Source organism: Anser cygnoides, chromosome 2 (genome assembly GCF_040182565.1).
Source record: "Anser cygnoides isolate HZ-2024a breed goose chromosome 2, Taihu_goose_T2T_genome, whole genome shotgun sequence".
Lineage (NCBI taxonomy): Eukaryota > Metazoa > Chordata > Aves > Anseriformes > Anatidae > Anser > Anser cygnoides.
This window is the reverse complement of record NC_089874.1, coordinates 76277501-76294462: the sequence shown is the minus strand read 5'-3', so window position 1 is coordinate 76294462 and position 16962 is coordinate 76277501. Positions and strand designations below refer to the sequence as shown.

Below are 16962 nucleotides of genomic sequence, written 5' to 3'. Positions count from 1 at the left end.
GAAAACAGGCCAACAGAAATAAAGAAGAAAAGGCAATGCCTTAATGTTGTATTTTTTGTCTCACCAAATTTGACTTCAGTGGCTGAGAGGAAACACGGGCTGAAACCAGAAGTAGAAAAAGTGGCAGAATGCATTAATAATGAACAGCAATTGAGGATTAGTATGGAAATACCACCACCAACAGACTTGTACATATCTCAGTATATCACCAGAACCTTAATGTTAGGAATAAACACATCAGGATCATTATACAAAGAACAACAATGCTGTCATTCTTACTTGAAGTATAACTCATAAATCTATCAATGTCATTTTTGTAGCCAAAGAACAATTATTCCAGTGAGATGATTGAAGCTAATTTATCCTCTTTCTCTGTGACTGCAGGAGAACTGTTAAAAGCTAAGGCAGTGAAAGTGACCCAGAATAAGTTAGCAAATCTTTCTAACTACCTGGTTGGCCAGAGAAGCTGTGGATGCCCCATCCCTGGAAGTGTTCAAGGCCAGGCTGGATGGGGCTTTGGGCAACCTGGTCTGATGGGAGGTGTCCCTGCCCATGGCAGGGGGTTTGGAACTGGATGGGGTTTAAGGTGCCTTCCAACCCAAACCATTCCATGAATGAGTCTATGATTCTATGTGAAACGAGAATTTAACAATGAAGAAAATTCCTAATTCTGAAGAAAAGCATGTGAAAACAGCACAGATAGGACTGTGATATTTATAATGCTTTTAAGGACTAAACTCAACACAAATGATTCTTTTCTGTTGTATGGAAGAGAGTTATGTGTTTGTGTGCAAAACATATGCAAAATATCTTGCCAGATGTTAGTGAAGAATCAGTAGCGTAGTTCTGGGACAGTTGACATTTCATCTGTAATTGGCTTACACTGTGCAACATTTGTAGTCCTTTTTTCTTGTTTTAAGCAAAATCTAGCTGTTGCTGTTTGTAGTTCCTCTGGGGTGACTAGAGATCTCAGTTGTTTACCAGTTATATTATAGAGAGGCAAATGGGGAGCAGTAAAAATGATATAATTGTGGAGACATTTCTGCAACTCCTGCTATTACCTTGACCCAAACAGTTGTTCAAGGACTTCAGGATATATTTGAAGACTTTTCTATCATAAACAGGAAGGTTTCTTGACTTGTGAGATGATGTGGTGGTGTGAGGAAAAAGAAAACAACTGGATGTGGAACAGAAGACTAGTTTGCTTGTGGTTTTTATGTTTGTTACCATGAATGATTCACAAGTAGTTTATAGTGAACAGTAACTTTTAAGAAAGCTAACAAAGCTTCTCTGTAAATGAAGTTAAAACACAACTATGTTTTTCTGGCAGAATTCACACTACAGTAAGTGATGCTCCTTCTCACGTATTTTTTTTAACTTCCATATACAGCATACCCTTCCATAGACCCTTGCACTGCCGTAGATTTAGAAAGACCAAAGCTGATGAAGTAAAAAGATAGGATCAAATAGATAAGTGTGGCTTTATTTGTTTGTTTGTTTGTTTACTAAATTTTGTTTGTGCTTTTATATTAAGTATCTGTGTATCTGTCATTAGATATTCTAATGCATACAGGGTCTTACGGGAACAATGACAAAAATATTTCCTAGTGGTCTGATATCTGTATTTAACTTTTCAGTGGTTGACTGTTATTCACATTTATTAGTATCATCATCTGCCAGATTTGTTAGGTGGTAATACCTGAAAAGAGTCAAAATATTTAATGAGGTTATATCAACGTATTGCATATTTGAGAAAAGTGGGTGGTTAATGCATATAAATGAAGAAATAGAGAAGCATTATGTAAAACAGATTTAGTTCTTTATATGTACAAGATCAGAAATATATTTGTGTTGTATAATTATTTTTCATGTGTTCTGAATAGATTCTTTCCCAATCAATACTAATTTCTTAGCAGTAATACTTATTCTCTATAATAATAAGTAATACTTATTTCTCTATAGCACTAACTCATCACTGTTTTAAAACTAAAATATTTTCAGATTAGCTCATTTTCTTAATTTTAGCATGAGGCGTGAAATCATTAATTACTCCCATGCTAGGTACAAGCCTTGAAAATACCATTGCTATACATTTTATTGTTCCATTATTCTACCAGAATTCCAACTTTGAACAGCTGCCTAAAAATAAAAATCCATGCATGAAGTGCTGACTTCATAAATTTGCCAGGATGAACATCTTAATCTCTTCACGTCGCCTTGCAAAGGAGAGTCCAATGCTGTTGTCTGTTTATTTAAGTATCATGCAAAGAAAAACATCATCATCTGAGCATATTCAAAACTGTTGTTCTGTTTCAGTGAAAGCTGCTGAATCATCAGACTTCTGGTATTTTCATTGCAGAGTGGCAAGACTGTTTGACAGAACGCATTTCTAACCTCGGCTACTCATCAACTCGTAAGTAGATTCTCATATTTTCATAATTTTCATCACCTCCAAATAAGTGTTTGGGCTTCCTTAGGTGAATAACAATTGATAAAATTGCTTTACCTCTATTTTCCCTTTCTCTTATATAAAAGCATTTTTTTTTTAATGTCTGGTGCTCCTTTAAAGCTTGTAACACATTTAAGACAGCATTAACAAGTGCTTTAGGAGCATTATTTTTTTTTAGTATGCCTGTTCAGCAGCTATCAGAGTGCTGTTCAGTGGCCTGTATTACTCTTGGCATATAAAACATAAGTAGGAATAAGAATACGGTGGATCATCTGTAACAAACACATTGCTCCATTAGTCTGATAGAGTTGGTTCAGAATGGTATCTAGCAATCAGTTACTAGAGTTGGTGACTCCCATTAAATGGTATCTGAACAGTTAGGTTCTATTATTATCCACCTCCTTGATTTTCAGATTATTTTTATTTTACATACTTTGTTCTTCCCACTGGTATTGTAGTACTTTCTGTACTAAGTTATAGCATTTGAGAGTGCACTTCTGTGTCATTCAAAAGGTTAGTCTAAATGATTACATCTGTCCTGTCTTCAAACATATGCATGAAGGCAGCATACTCAGTCATACACCTACTCATAACCTGAAAAAGTTAACATAAATCACGAGTGTATTTGTTGGAACTACACCTGGATTAACTGCAGTGTGCACTGTGTCAGGTACATACTACTGAGTTACAGAAGAAGGATATTTTAAATGTGGGGATGATGAAAGCAGTTTTCAAAGTCATTGAATGTCATGAGTTTTTTCAACACACTTAACTGTTGAATAATTTTGCTTTGCTTCTGTATTTTCTTTTATCATATTAACATAAAAGTGAAAAAAACTCTTATGGGGAACAAAGCCAGATTTTTATCTGGTGTCCTAAAAAAAAGCAAGAGTATGATTGATATTAGTGAGACAGAACTAAAGACATTGCTGCTTGAGTAGTGTGACACTGTGCCTGATATCATTGAACAAGTGAAAGTGTAATGTGGAAAGGTGGGATAAAGGCACACATTTATAAAGGACTCATCAGATGACACAAAAATTCATGATCTTTTTAAGGGCTATTACAATGCTGTACATTTTCAAAGCCTTTGAAGAGCTTTAGTTGTGCAGCTCCCTTTCATGTCAGTAAGAGACATACTTTGCTGTGATAAGATTTGGCTGATTTTATCTCACATATTTTGTTACTGAGCAAATCAGACCTTGATCACTTTTATTATGGCATGCTATGAATTTTAAAAGTATGTTTAAACAAACATTAGATTAAGTAATGAAGCAAACTGTAAGTTTTCATTTTGTCTTAGTGGTTTCATTTTCACTTATGGTCTTAATGTAATATAATTCCCTGAACATTCAAGAACAGTTTTTTCAATGTTTCATTGACATTACCATTTTATCATTGTTTCATATTTCCTTCTTTTACTTAGAAGGAAAGAAAAAAATGGTTTCACGACCTTGGATTACTAGTTATGAAGGGAACAAATCCACTTTTGTATGTGTTGATGTCAAAATTTGTATTGATATTATTAGTTTTAGGATTTAATTCTATGGACCTGGTACTGACCTGTGAACTGAGAGTGGGATTCACATGCTTAGTAAATACCCATCATCTGTGCTTTTTGGAAAGAAAAAATAAAATCTATCTCTCACAAATATTTGCTATTTTAGTGAAAGCACTCTTACATTTTAACTAAAGGATTATACAGAGAAAAACTATTGTTTTTTAGTAAAATGTGAGAGAATAAACCATCAGCTGTACTACAGCAGACCTTCAAGCTCCAGAGTTAAAAGGAAAAACAGCTTTTAGCCATCATTCAGTCATTTGATTTGAAGGCAAACTGGGCCATGGGAGAATTGAAGACACGTTTCTATGTTGTTGGTTTCTAATAACATCAGAAGAGTTGTTACGGTGTTAAGGAATGTTATATCACCTTTCTTTGAAGAACCTCTACTGAACAGGAAGGATGAGTTGGTCCAGACACAGCTACGTTGGCTTTATGGTATAGGAAGATTTCCCCATGGCAGGGACTAATCAACTTCTGATGCGGGACAGTTTTAAGATTACCTAAGATGTGAACTAGGGTGTAACCAGGCAGCTCTGCTGCATCCTGAAGAAATGTTAAGTCTAAAACACAAGATGCAGTAAAAAAATGCATGTGTGAACTGTGAATAAGGTGGAAGCACTTATTATAATGTGCTTTCAATTAAATTTATGTCAAAGGAGCATAACGGAGAGCAAGATTATAAACTGGCACCTTGTTGTATGTGAAAACAAATGTAATGAAGAGGCATGTGTCTAGAAATTAATATGTATCTTTATGAATGTAAGACCTTCAAAAAAACATGGAGTGCTAAGACTTAATTGACTAAATTATGATTAAAGATTAGGAAAGCATAAATATCCATCAACTAAATGTAACAATGATAGAAGACAATTAATTCCTACCAGGACTGGAAAACCAAGTAGCTTTAAAGTGATGCAGAGATTTTCTGTTCTGTTACTTTCTGACGATACACTACAGGGCACATTTCAAACCTGCTAAGTTTATTTTACAAAGCATATTCAGCAAATAAGTTTATAGAGAAAGGTAGCGAGTAAAAATGTATTTCAACTTTGAATAAATACACCTAGTGAACCTCTTTTTCAGTCTGTTAAAAAATACATAATCTCAGCAGAACAGAGCTTCTGGTCAGCATTTGGAGCACTGCTCTGCTTTTTGAATACTGTGGTTTTTGGAGGAGTGGTAGATAGTATTTATTATGCTTGCAGTCTATGAAGCTTTTCAACTCTCCTAAGAATCATACTGAGAAATAATTAAGTACAGTTTTGGATTTTGTTCCATAACAAGCATAACTTGTACTAACAGTGCTAACTTGTACAATTTATGAATCTATAGAAAAAAAGAAAAAAAAAACTACAGTGAAATTATTTCACCATTTGTACATGACTAAAAAAAAATAATTTATGAATGCACTTGAATTTACCTGTGCTAAGTAGTTGTACCATTCAAGTGCAGCAGATTAGTTTGACCACTCAGGATGAGCCATTTGTTTTAAAGTTTGTCTTGCCTTTTTTTTTTTTTTCCTTCCTGTTTTTTAATTAAAACAAGCAAACAAAAAAAACCCTTTGTATTTAGGAAGAAGCTTTAATGTTTTGAGCTTTCCATCTTGATATCTAATATGCAAGGAGTTCTTTGAATGGTAAATTACAGGGATAAAGTATGCTTTCACTGTTGGCAAATCATTCCTTTTTCCTTCAGAATGAATTGTAAGTTTAGAATTAAACAGCTTGATTCAGGGTGTACAATTTTAAGTAGTTGTATAAGGAAAGGAATTTGAGGTAGACGTGCGCTGAGAATTGGAGAAACTTTTGGTTACAAAATGAAGACAAGCTGTGTGGGTGATTAATATTCAGGAAGGCCAATGAAAATTTAATTCAACTAACTCAGGTAAGAGCATCTCATTTTCTTTTGCAGTCCCTATACAAACACTATTTTCATCTCTCTGGTAGTTCATATCAGCTAATTCCTGCACAACTACAGTTGCTGACAGTGGGAAAAACATTGTCTTTGCTCTTTTAAGTACTCTTTGAAGTCTACAGAGCAGCATTGGCACAGACTGTTAGTAATAATTGAAATTACTTTTCTGAAAGTAACTTATCTCATCCTAACACACCTTATATTTTTGTCTGCTGCAATTTTCTTTCTTAGAGCCCTTTCTGGAAATAAAAATAAAGCTATAGTGAATCAGTGTAGAGTGCAGGTCTCATTAAAAGCTGTTTCAACACTGTGCAGAGGATGTGCTGGGAAATACACATGGAATGAATATTAATTTGTAATGTGTGCTGGGAGTGGGAGAATGATCCATTTCAGGAATTTTGGCTTTGATTATTTAACATATTCCTTCTGTTTTTACTGACAAAAAATCTGTAGAATTGTGTATTCCTACAGGATTGTGAAAAGTCCTCTATATTTTAAAACAATTGTTAGAAATGGATTAGCAGGAATCTGTGTGCTTACTAGAGGATGATAACTGTAGATTCTTTTCAGTACGAGCAGCAGACACATTTCTGTAGTCTTATTTATTTATTTTGTCTGAAAATAAAATTTGAATGCTTCTGCCAGAATGCATATTCAAGAGAAGATTTTTATTTATTTATTTATTTATTTATTTATTTTAAATCAATCTCTGGTTAGTGTGTGTGAAATCTGCTTAAAACAAGTCATTCCTTTTGTTTGCCATGGAAGCCCATACAAAGGCCGAGTGAATTTCAATAATCAGAGAAATTGCAGCAGCTAGAAAGTTAGAGCAAAAAAGTAGGTGGATAGTAACAATATGTTAATCTATGAGGGTTTTTGTTTGTTTGTTTGTTTTTAAGTTTCTAAAGAATATCCGTCTCTTTTGCTTCCACTTCTTAATAAATTGAGTAGCATTGTTTTGGAAAACTCACAGAAATATGAGCTTCAGTTTGTTACTGCTGAGAATAAGTCAGTATATTTTTATTATGTTCTTGCTCACTCTGACCAGGTGAGTTTTTGTGTTTGAGGCAGAATTTTGCAGAATCTCAAACAGAGAGGGGCTGAGATTTTCCCCTCCTGGCACAAGGTACAGCTGCTGCTCCAGGTCTGAGTCTCTTGAGACATGAGCAGAATTCAGCTTTGAAGGGTGGGACTGAGCCACATTGCTCTCATTTTAATTGACTGCTCAAATCGTTGCCTTACTATTGAATGGGGATACCCCATTACCACCACATCTTAAAATGCTTAACTGCTGGCTTCTATTTTTTTTTTGTGTGTGTGTGTGTGTAACTTGATGTGATGGACATGCTAAGTCTTAGACTTAACTGTGCTTTAATCGTGTTTTAGTATTTTCCTACAGTTTTTTTTTTTTTTGTCCAGAATTGAGCAGAGAAAGAAAAAGTGAAACAGACTTTTCTGTACATTTTTGCAGTGTTTTTGCTTCTAAAAGAGCATATAGCACAAGCAATCATTGTAAAATGATGTAACTTTCTAAGCTTTCCACACCATTTTCACATAACCAGATAATAAAGTACGCACAAGACAGAGTAATAGGAGACAGCTGAGTACTTGAAGATTTTGTTCATTATTATGTGCAGACTTTATAATTAACTCATTATTTAAAAACGATGAAGCATCCCTTGATGGACTCCTGAACAGTACCTATCTAGGATAATTGCTGAAAATAATTTTTGAGAGATTGTGCTTCCTGACACTTAACGTGATATATGCTTACTGTGTTCAAATGTTCTGAAAAAGGAAATACTTCATGCTTGGTCACATATGTATATATTAAAAGATATGTTTTCATAAAGTGGTACCATCCAGTGTTAAAGTACTGTCTGCAAATTTGAAGAAATAATCTTCCTTTGCTCTGCGGACAGTAATTTCAGCATGTGTCAAGTGTACTTTCTGCTTGGATTTTAAGTAGGAAGCACTATGGATCTCACAGTGAGGTTTTAATTATGGGGCACACAACAAATGAACAGCAGTACCAGGAGTACTTACTGCGTTGATGTGCTCTTTATTTACAGATGTATACCCTATGCAAAAATGTTTTTGAACAGAAGATTTACTAAGAGAGAGACTCAATCAAGCCTGCAAATACTAGCCAGAGTGTGAAGGTTTCCTAACCAGAGTCCTCTTGGACAATCCATGGGACATGTAGTTTTCTTCAAAATCCAGGTTCTTTTTCTCTGCACAGATTGCCTCTTGAAGACAGCACACATCTTTAAGTCTGTGACCTAGTGTGTGTGTATGTGTGTGTGTGCGTATGGTCTTAGTAGTGTACTTGAAGAGATACACCGTGGTAGTATGTCGACCCTGTGCAGTAGGAATTCAGACAGTCATAAATACGAGTACTCATCTCTTTGACAATATTTATGAGGAATTATTTAAAAAGATTACCATATAAAGTCAATGGTTCTTTTAGTTTTCCTGTGCAGGCCATGTAAGACAAGCAATCCTCACTCTACATGGAATCCTTATGTGTGCTTCTAATTTTGCTACCAGCCAAAATGCAAATATGGATTTTCAAGAAAGGCCTAGATTTGTACTACCTTAGTCTTATTTGATCATTTATGCCAAAATCAACTAGAGCAAAGCTGTGCTAAATCAGAATTATAGCCTGTTGTTTTCCATTTGCATGGATGTATTTCACTTCGTAAAGCACAGTGTGGAGTGGAGGCATTTAGTAAATACTGATGTACTCCAGCATGTCTGAGACCCTGTCTTAGCCCTCAGGAGCAGAAAAGTGATTTATACGAGCTGTCATAGTATTAATATTAGTAACAATTTCTCCCTCAGCACTCTGAGAATTAAGTTGCTTGTCCTTTGAATATAAAGTGCAACAAAATAGGAACCTTATTGAAAGGCAATATGAAGTTTTAGGTTATGAAAAAAAGTGTCAGTGGTTAGAGAGCTGATTTCCTCCAAGCCGTTCTAGTGGGATTTTCCTAGACATCATTATGCCCTTATAATTTAGTCTTCCTTCATTGTGCATGTGTTAATTATTGACAGGTAGTTTGACTTTGTATTCTTTCTAGAAAGTGAAGACGCCTTTTTTTCTCTCATTAGTTAACTGCAGTTACACTGCTGTGGCTCATTGCCTGGTTTTGGAAGATGTAAAGACAGAAACAGTGGAAATAGTTCAGGACTTTTCACAACATCATACCGTTACAAAATGTAACAATTCCCACTGGTGCAAATATGAATTTTATATGCAAGGAAGAAATGTGTATTTAGCTTAACTTGTAAACATTTTAATTTTTACCATATACTCACATATACATTATAAATGCAACTTTTTTTTATGTAAGTTCAGTGTTGAATTCAGGCTGATTCTGTTAGTTCATAGAAATCTTAACCAAGAAGTTCAGAAGTGGTTTCCAGCTAATTTTGATTTCCTTTAGTTTATTCAGATGTTAGGTTTTTTCGTTGTTGTGTTTTGTTTTGTCTTTTTTTGAGATCCCTTTCTTCTAAAATCTTTGGGAATTTGCTGATCTCAGATTGATTACATAGATATGAAAGAATTCAAAGTAACAAATCCATTTATAACTGATACTCAGATGTCGTCTCTGGAGAATATCCCTAGTCTCTAGAAAAAAGCTTTATTTTATAATGCTATTTTCTGCCGTAGGATTTTACCTGCAGAATGTACCTTCTCATGTTGATATTTTCTTATTTATATCTGTTCTCCACCAGAACAGTTATTGCTATTCCTTACAGTGCTCAATCCAACAAAACTTACTGGGAGCAGGAGGGCCATGAAGCTGATCAGAGGGCTGGAGCACCTCTCCTACAAAGACAGGCTGAGGGAGTTGGGGTTGTTCAGCCTGGAGAAGAGAAGGCTCTGGGGAAATCTTCGAACAGCCTTCCTGTACCTAAAGGAGGCCTACAGGAAAGCTGGGGAGGGACTCTGTTAGGGAGCGTAGCGATAGGACAAGGGGAAATGCCTTTAAAGTAAAAGAGGGTAGATTTAGATTAGACATAAGGAAGGCATGCTTTACTCAGAGGGTGGTGAGGCGCTGGCACAGGCTGCCCAGAGAAGCTGTGGCTGCCCCATCCCTGGAGGTGTTCAAGGCCAGGCTGGATGGGGCTTTGGGCAACCTGGTCTGGTGGGAGGTGTCCCTGCCCATGGCAGGGAGTTGGAACTGGTTGGTCTTTAAGGTCCCTTCCAACCCAAACCATTCTGTGATTCTGTGATTCATTTCATGTTTTTCTACTTTTAAGATACTGTTTTCTGAAATATACTTTCTTAGTGTACTAACTGAAGTATTTTTGTCAGTGCTTTATAAACAGCAAAAAGGGGATTCTTACAAAAGGGGAAAGTCTTAGCGTATTGGTCCTGTTGCTTGGCATGAATACTGTACGGAAAATTTCCAATCAACTTGTGGATGGGAACAGTGCCCACACAGCAGATGGCTATGAGTATAACCATACAGAAGACCATGTCCATGCATTAAATGTGTTTACTGAGGGCAGATTTCCCAGGCTAGAATTTCATGTATCTGCAATTTCTGTGCCAATGAATAAGAGAATATGCTACTATTACTCATCTTCTAAAAAAGTCTAGCTTTTTAACATTTTTCTCATTTGCATAAAGTCTTCCATCAAAATAATAAAAAAAAAAAAAACTTTTTTTGTGTTGACTTTATTGCATATGGGATGAACAAGGATTATTATTCTTATTTGTTTCCAGTTCTTACACGGGACATTTAAATAGTAATAAAAAGAGATAAATGTATTATCAGCTAACAGAAGGTGGGCCATTACATAAATTTAACATAGCTATTTGTGCCTAAATTGTTATAGTTGATAAATGAAAGTGAGATTCACTGGCTCCCCAGCTTTTTCTTTTATTTATTCTGATAAAGGACCATTTTATAATCAGATCCTACAGCGCTTATCTGTATCATTAAGTTACTTGCTCATATGTAAACATTTGTGGAATACCACTATTGGTTTGCTTCATATGAGTCTGTTCTTTTGCTTCTTTCAGGAGAAACTTTCATCATACTAATTTATTTCAAAATGCTGTGTGTCTGTCAATAAAATCAACAACCAGTTCCAGGAGAATCTGTTCTAGTCTTTGTTCCTGAATCACATTTTTCTTATCAACTACCCATGAATGTATAATTTGAAAGAAACAAAAGTATTAAATCTATTTTGCAGTCCTGGTCAAATGAAATAACAGGTGATCTAAAAATCGTAAAAATAATGAAAACTGAGTACAGTGTTTGAGTACAAACTTTTTAAAATATATATATGTAGAAGTAATGTCCCTATATTTGCAACTACATGAGAAGTAGCACTAGGATGATTAATTGATATTTCTTATCAGATGATTATTGAGGTCAGACTCATCCTATATAAATAACAACATTGTTGAAAACATTATTTTTTACCTTTAATTTCAATGTAATAGAAATAATACTTTAAAACGTGTTTTGCTTGCAATACTTCTGTATTTTAGAACTTTTTCAACTTGGGCAGCTGCAATTTTAAAATGTATTTAAAATATCTTCATTACTGTTATTCAAAATATTACATATCTAAGGATGAAACTCTCTGATAGATTGAATTCTGGAGGGAAAAAAAAAACACAAAAAAAAAAAAAACTTGAAAATATGGTGTTCCTTTATTCCTTCGGGGAGAGGAAGCAGTGTCTGCTATTTTCTTATATATTCAATATCATTGATCTTCACTGTTCTTTATGCTGGTGAGAATGTCAGCATTTGGGAGAATGGAAATCTCATTGCTTCTGCAGTTCTTCTGTTTGTTGCAGAATAGCCAAGTAGCAATACTTCGAATCCAGAAAGGCTTGGTTCCCGCCCGGAAGAGATAACTGTATTGTGTAAACAAAGTAATGTATGGGAGGTTTTCTTCCAAAACCCCATGCAGCCCACAGACTAGATTTATTTTGGAGTACAAGAACATCTGCAAACATTCCATTGGGCAGAACGTATATTCCAACTGTTACCTTTTTATTTTCTGTCTGCCTTCTATAGGGTTAGCAGACATTGACTTCAGTAGGTAGTTCCATACCTGTAAGATACTACTCTCTGAGTAAAGATGAAACAAACCTTTTCCCTAAATAAGTTAGAGTAACTTAGGAAATGCATGATTTGCTTTAAGATAGGGTTTTCCATAACATTGTTTGACCTTCAGCTCTGAAAAGCAAAATTATAATTTCAATTTTGCAGGATAGTGCATGGTAGCTGGAGAGGTTGCAGGGACGTGGTTGTAGGTTCAAAGCATTTCAGTTTGAGACATGATGTAGAGCCAAGGATTTCAGACATATTTTTCAAATTTCTTTTCCTTCTACTGCTTGGAGCGTATATACATTGTGAACTGATTCCATCCTCTTCCCTGGAGAAGGTGTTCTGAAAGGGTCTTACAAATGATACTGTGTTCAGTTGCTCATAACAACTTGTTCTTTGTTTTTACATTTTATGGTTGTCATACTAACAGAAGCAATAGCAGGGCTCCCCCTTCTTCTTATGTTACTCATTAACACCTGAGTACACTATACAGTATGTAATCTGGGCTACAACAGAATTACTTAGATTCAATTAAATATTTGTCAGTTTAGCAAGCTATATATATTTTTGCTTGGTTTTCCTAACAGTAGTATCAGTTTGTTTCCTTTGTTGTATTTACTCACGAATTAATTGAATAGTCTATGCAGTAAATAAAAATATCCCTATTTACCAAATATTTAAGATGTTAACAGCATTCAATATTATTTTAATAAAATGAACAATGTTTTGCACAGCTAACCTAAAGTTTACAACCTAAAGTAATTTGAATAATCGAATGCCACTTTGTCTAGAGAAAACCATTTTCAGCAGCACTTGCTTTTCCAAAAGAAGGCAGTGAAAACTCCAAATGTTATGTTGATAAATGTCTCGTGTAAACCTGCTGATCCTACTGCATGTGTGTGGATAAGACATCTAGACACTGACATTCTCTTAACATTATTTATATCTGCAGCAAAAAGCAAATGATAAGTGCACTCAAGTGCACAGAAAGTTGTGTTTAAGATGGCAGCTTAAAATGAGATCTATGTACTCAGAGGAGAAATAGCCTTTAGGCAGTTCAAAGCAAGAAGAACTGCAGAGGGCAGAATTGAAAGAATAATTCTTCTTTTCATTGAAAACATTGAGAGTTTTATTCCAAGGGATTCAAGTTTCAACCTGCTCATTTTTCACTTTCTTTTCTTTGAATTTGGTTGTGATTAGAAATGATCATAGTAAAATATTTGGTTGGGAGAAGATGCAAATTAGGTCATCTGTCATAGTGACGTTGTAGATATTATGAAACCTTCACATGCAAATACCTGACAGAAAAAAAAAAAAATTACAAACTGTGAAAAGACAATTCCAACCAGACAGAAAATTAGAACATCTGCCAAAATAGCACACTTAAATTCAATCAAGAAACCTTGAGGAAAAGTAGCAAAATATATATACAATATATATGGTAATATATACGATATATATGGGAAAAGAAGACATTTCTGTACTATATAGACTGATAAAAATGTCTATCACATTTATTTGCCTGAAGAAAAATAATCTTTTATATTCCTTCAACTTTTTTAATAATTTCTCTTCAATTATGATGTGGTTTAAAAGTTCAGCTTTAGTTAATCTACCATTTCAGCTGCTGTGATGCATTACAGTGCAAAAACAAATATGTCACCCCCTTTTTATCTTCTAAAGTATATATTGTCTACTGTTCTGACACATAAGACTTGTATCAGAGCTATCTAATAAAGATAAGAAAACCTTCTGGTACAGTTTTCTTTTAAATACTTAAATTTAGTCAATGTAAACATTATCTCATTTAAATGAATTTTCTGTGTACACATGCAAATTTTAACATAATAATTGAACTACCAGTATTTACACTAAAGTGTCAACAGTTCTCCAGGATAATCCTTTCAGAGATACTTTAAAGCCATAATATCCTTTGTCTCATGTTTGATTTATTTTCAAAAATGTGTATTTATATAGTATTATTTATGCATTTCTATTGCATTCATGACAATAGGAAACAGAACATATGTAGAGAAGATGTCTTCCATGTTTGGGGAACATGTTTGTTGTTATGAAAAGGAACATTTAGGAATGGAGCTTTTGCTTCTCTTTTCTTTTACAGACGAATGATGGTATCATGGGAAATAACCTGATCTTGCTGCTGCATTATCTTTCCAGGGTTGCGTATGTGAACAAGTGTGTGATATTGCCTTGTGGCTGTTAAGAAAGAGTAAAGTTCCTGTTACTAGCCATTAAATTGACTGCTCTTCCAATGGGGTGTAAAAATTGCATTCTTGAAGTGGTCCAGAATCCCAGTCTACCTCCTCATGTGTGTTTCCTGTAAGTTGGAATGTTTGTTATTGTTGGCACATCACAGACATCCTACATCTGTCTTTTCAACAATGGCAAAATCACATTTCTGTCTGTTTTCAGCCACACTAACAAAAGCGACAAACTTTGTTGAAAAAGAAATTGCATTTCCTAAGAGTTTTCTGAATGCTTCCCCACATTGTATATTATAATAGCAAATAGAGAATCATCATCCACACTGCAGGGACCAGGCAGCTCAGCAGCAGAAGGAGATTATAATTTACTCTAAGGCAAGGAACAAAATTACCTAACAATTACCAGGCGTATATCTTACAAACACAGCAAGAATTGGAGAACAAAGTTTGATTGTTTTTATTTTAGTATATTTTCTGTATAAGGCAGAACAAAGTGAGCTGTAAGAATGGATTGCTAAAAATATAAATAATCTTGTACCAGAGCTTAATAAAATCAGTAAAACTCTGATGTGGGTTTAAGCTTTGGACCCCCTGATACAGAGTTGATGAGATGTGAGGTTCTATTTAGTGCAAACCCAGAAAGCAAGGCTGGTCAGTGAAAATATCCTTATCCATGCTAGTGCAGGATCTCTACTTTGTGTTGGGATGGTATTACAAGCCAGCATGCAGTGATCATTTTTTGTTGTTGTTGTTCTGTTTTATTTAATTTTATTTCATTTTTTTATTTTGAATTTTATTTATAAATATACTGACTGCCAAAATATTGGTGGCCATTATATGCAGAAAGTCTTAATTTAATTAGCCCAGCATTTTCTGAACTCCTTGTGTTGGGTTTTGCCCTTGAGGAAGTAGCAGTGAGCCCTCTCTCCATAAATGACATTGATAATGAACAATTTGGTTGTAGCTTAGAGAGTGTATTGCAGGGATTCTGTGATCTAAATGGACAGAAGGCGTACTGCTGAAGACATAAGAAGTATTTATTGATTATGTTTACCGTTATCAGTTAGAAATGTTAGACCTCACCTAGGCAAATAGGCAAATACTAACAGGTAGAAAAACAAAAGAACAAAGAGGAATTTGCATTTGAGCCTGTAAGAAGAGGAAGGGCAAGACAAAGATACATAGAGACATTGTACAGCTTTTATAGATAGACAATAAGAAAATATGGGTATTGACTGGAAAAAAAATGAAGAAGTAAATGAAAATGATTGCAAAAAAATGTGTTATTCCTTAATGTTGCCCAAGAACATACGTAGAAGGGAAGAACTTAGAGAGAGAAGGACCATAAGGGAAAGATAGGCGACTCTCTAGTATACAGCAATAGAGAAGAAAGAGCTTCAGGCAAAAGAGAAAGCTGAGCACAGTACAAATTGCTTACACCTATGTGAGAAAAGGTACAAATTTATCTAGCCAAAGCCTTTTTCTTGAAACAAATGTTAGCAGAGCATAGCCAGAAAACAGACATATGGATTATATTTGAGAAGCACGCTGTGGGAGGATACAGACCTTTTATATTGCTTCAGATTGTGGAAAAGGGTAGCTCCACATTAACACTACATGTATGCATTTGTATGTCTATGTTTGATTCTGTATATATATATACACAAATATATAAATATGTATATATGCACTAATGTACACGTGTGTCTGTATGCATGTGTGGAGAGTTCTCTAGGGATCTAAATCTGCTGCAGATGTTCATTTTCATATATATATATATAAATTATTTTTATTGTGCACATCTATTTGCTATGGTTGTATTAAATTCATTTATGTTGTTACTCCCTTCTGTGTCTTTAGTGTGATTGTATTTTTAGAGTAATGAGGGAAAGAAAACCTGAGCACTTTAAGGTAAAGTTTAATCAGGTTGTTGAAGAGACTATGCAAAATAATTCGGAAACAAAGACACAGGCTAGAAGACCAAAGAGCTCTTTCCAGTCATAGGTGTTAAATTCCATCATAAGGGTCAGTTGCTTCCAGCTGTCTGCTTTGTAACATAAAACTGGCAGAAATGTAGGCACAATATTCTTACTCTTCTCTTAAAAAGGTAACCCAACATACATGCATGAAACTGCTGTTAGTTTTAGTCTAAGATCTATAATCTAGGCATAGTAATGCAACTTTTACAAATAGACCATTACTGAAATGATTAACAAAACTAATGTCAACAACTGTGAATGCTTGATGGAGCTTTGCTGCATCAGAAAGTATCTCTGCTAATTTCATTAGAACTTAAAGCCCTTGTATAGTTATCTATATATATGTCCCTATCTACTGTACATTGTTAGGAAATGGTGACATTTCTAAAAGCAATCCTTCTGTTCTGCATGCTAAAGAGAATCAGACAGGGAGATTAGTAATACTAACTGAACATGGGATGCTTCAGTAAGAAGTTGTATCAACAAAGACTGATTTTGAGACTAGTGGAATATTTAAATTTTTATTCTGCCTCTTGGTCCCCTATTATAAATTGAAATAAATAAATACCTCAGCCATGCAGGTGTGCGACATACCTTTCAAATTTCTTGTACATGGGTTTTCTGTTGAGTGTGTTAATGCTAGTCAGCTTCTCTGAAGCATCCACTGCAAATGTGCCATCTTAAAATAGATATTATAATTAAAATATTCTCCCCCAATAAGTAAACCTTTTTCTGTATTGTGGGCATTGCT

General features: G+C 34.7%; 1 protein-coding gene across 2 annotated transcripts in view; it reads left to right on the top strand.

The window, feature by feature from the left end:
• Positions 1-16962, top strand: part of CDH18 (cadherin 18) — a 564404-nt gene that overhangs the window by 119794 nt on the left and 427648 nt on the right. For both annotated transcript variants that reach the window (XM_066992492.1, XM_066992489.1), the window contains exon 2: positions 2360-2413. The gene's annotated coding sequence lies outside the window, so the exon portion shown is untranslated. The remainder of the gene's footprint in view (positions 1-2359; positions 2414-16962) is intronic.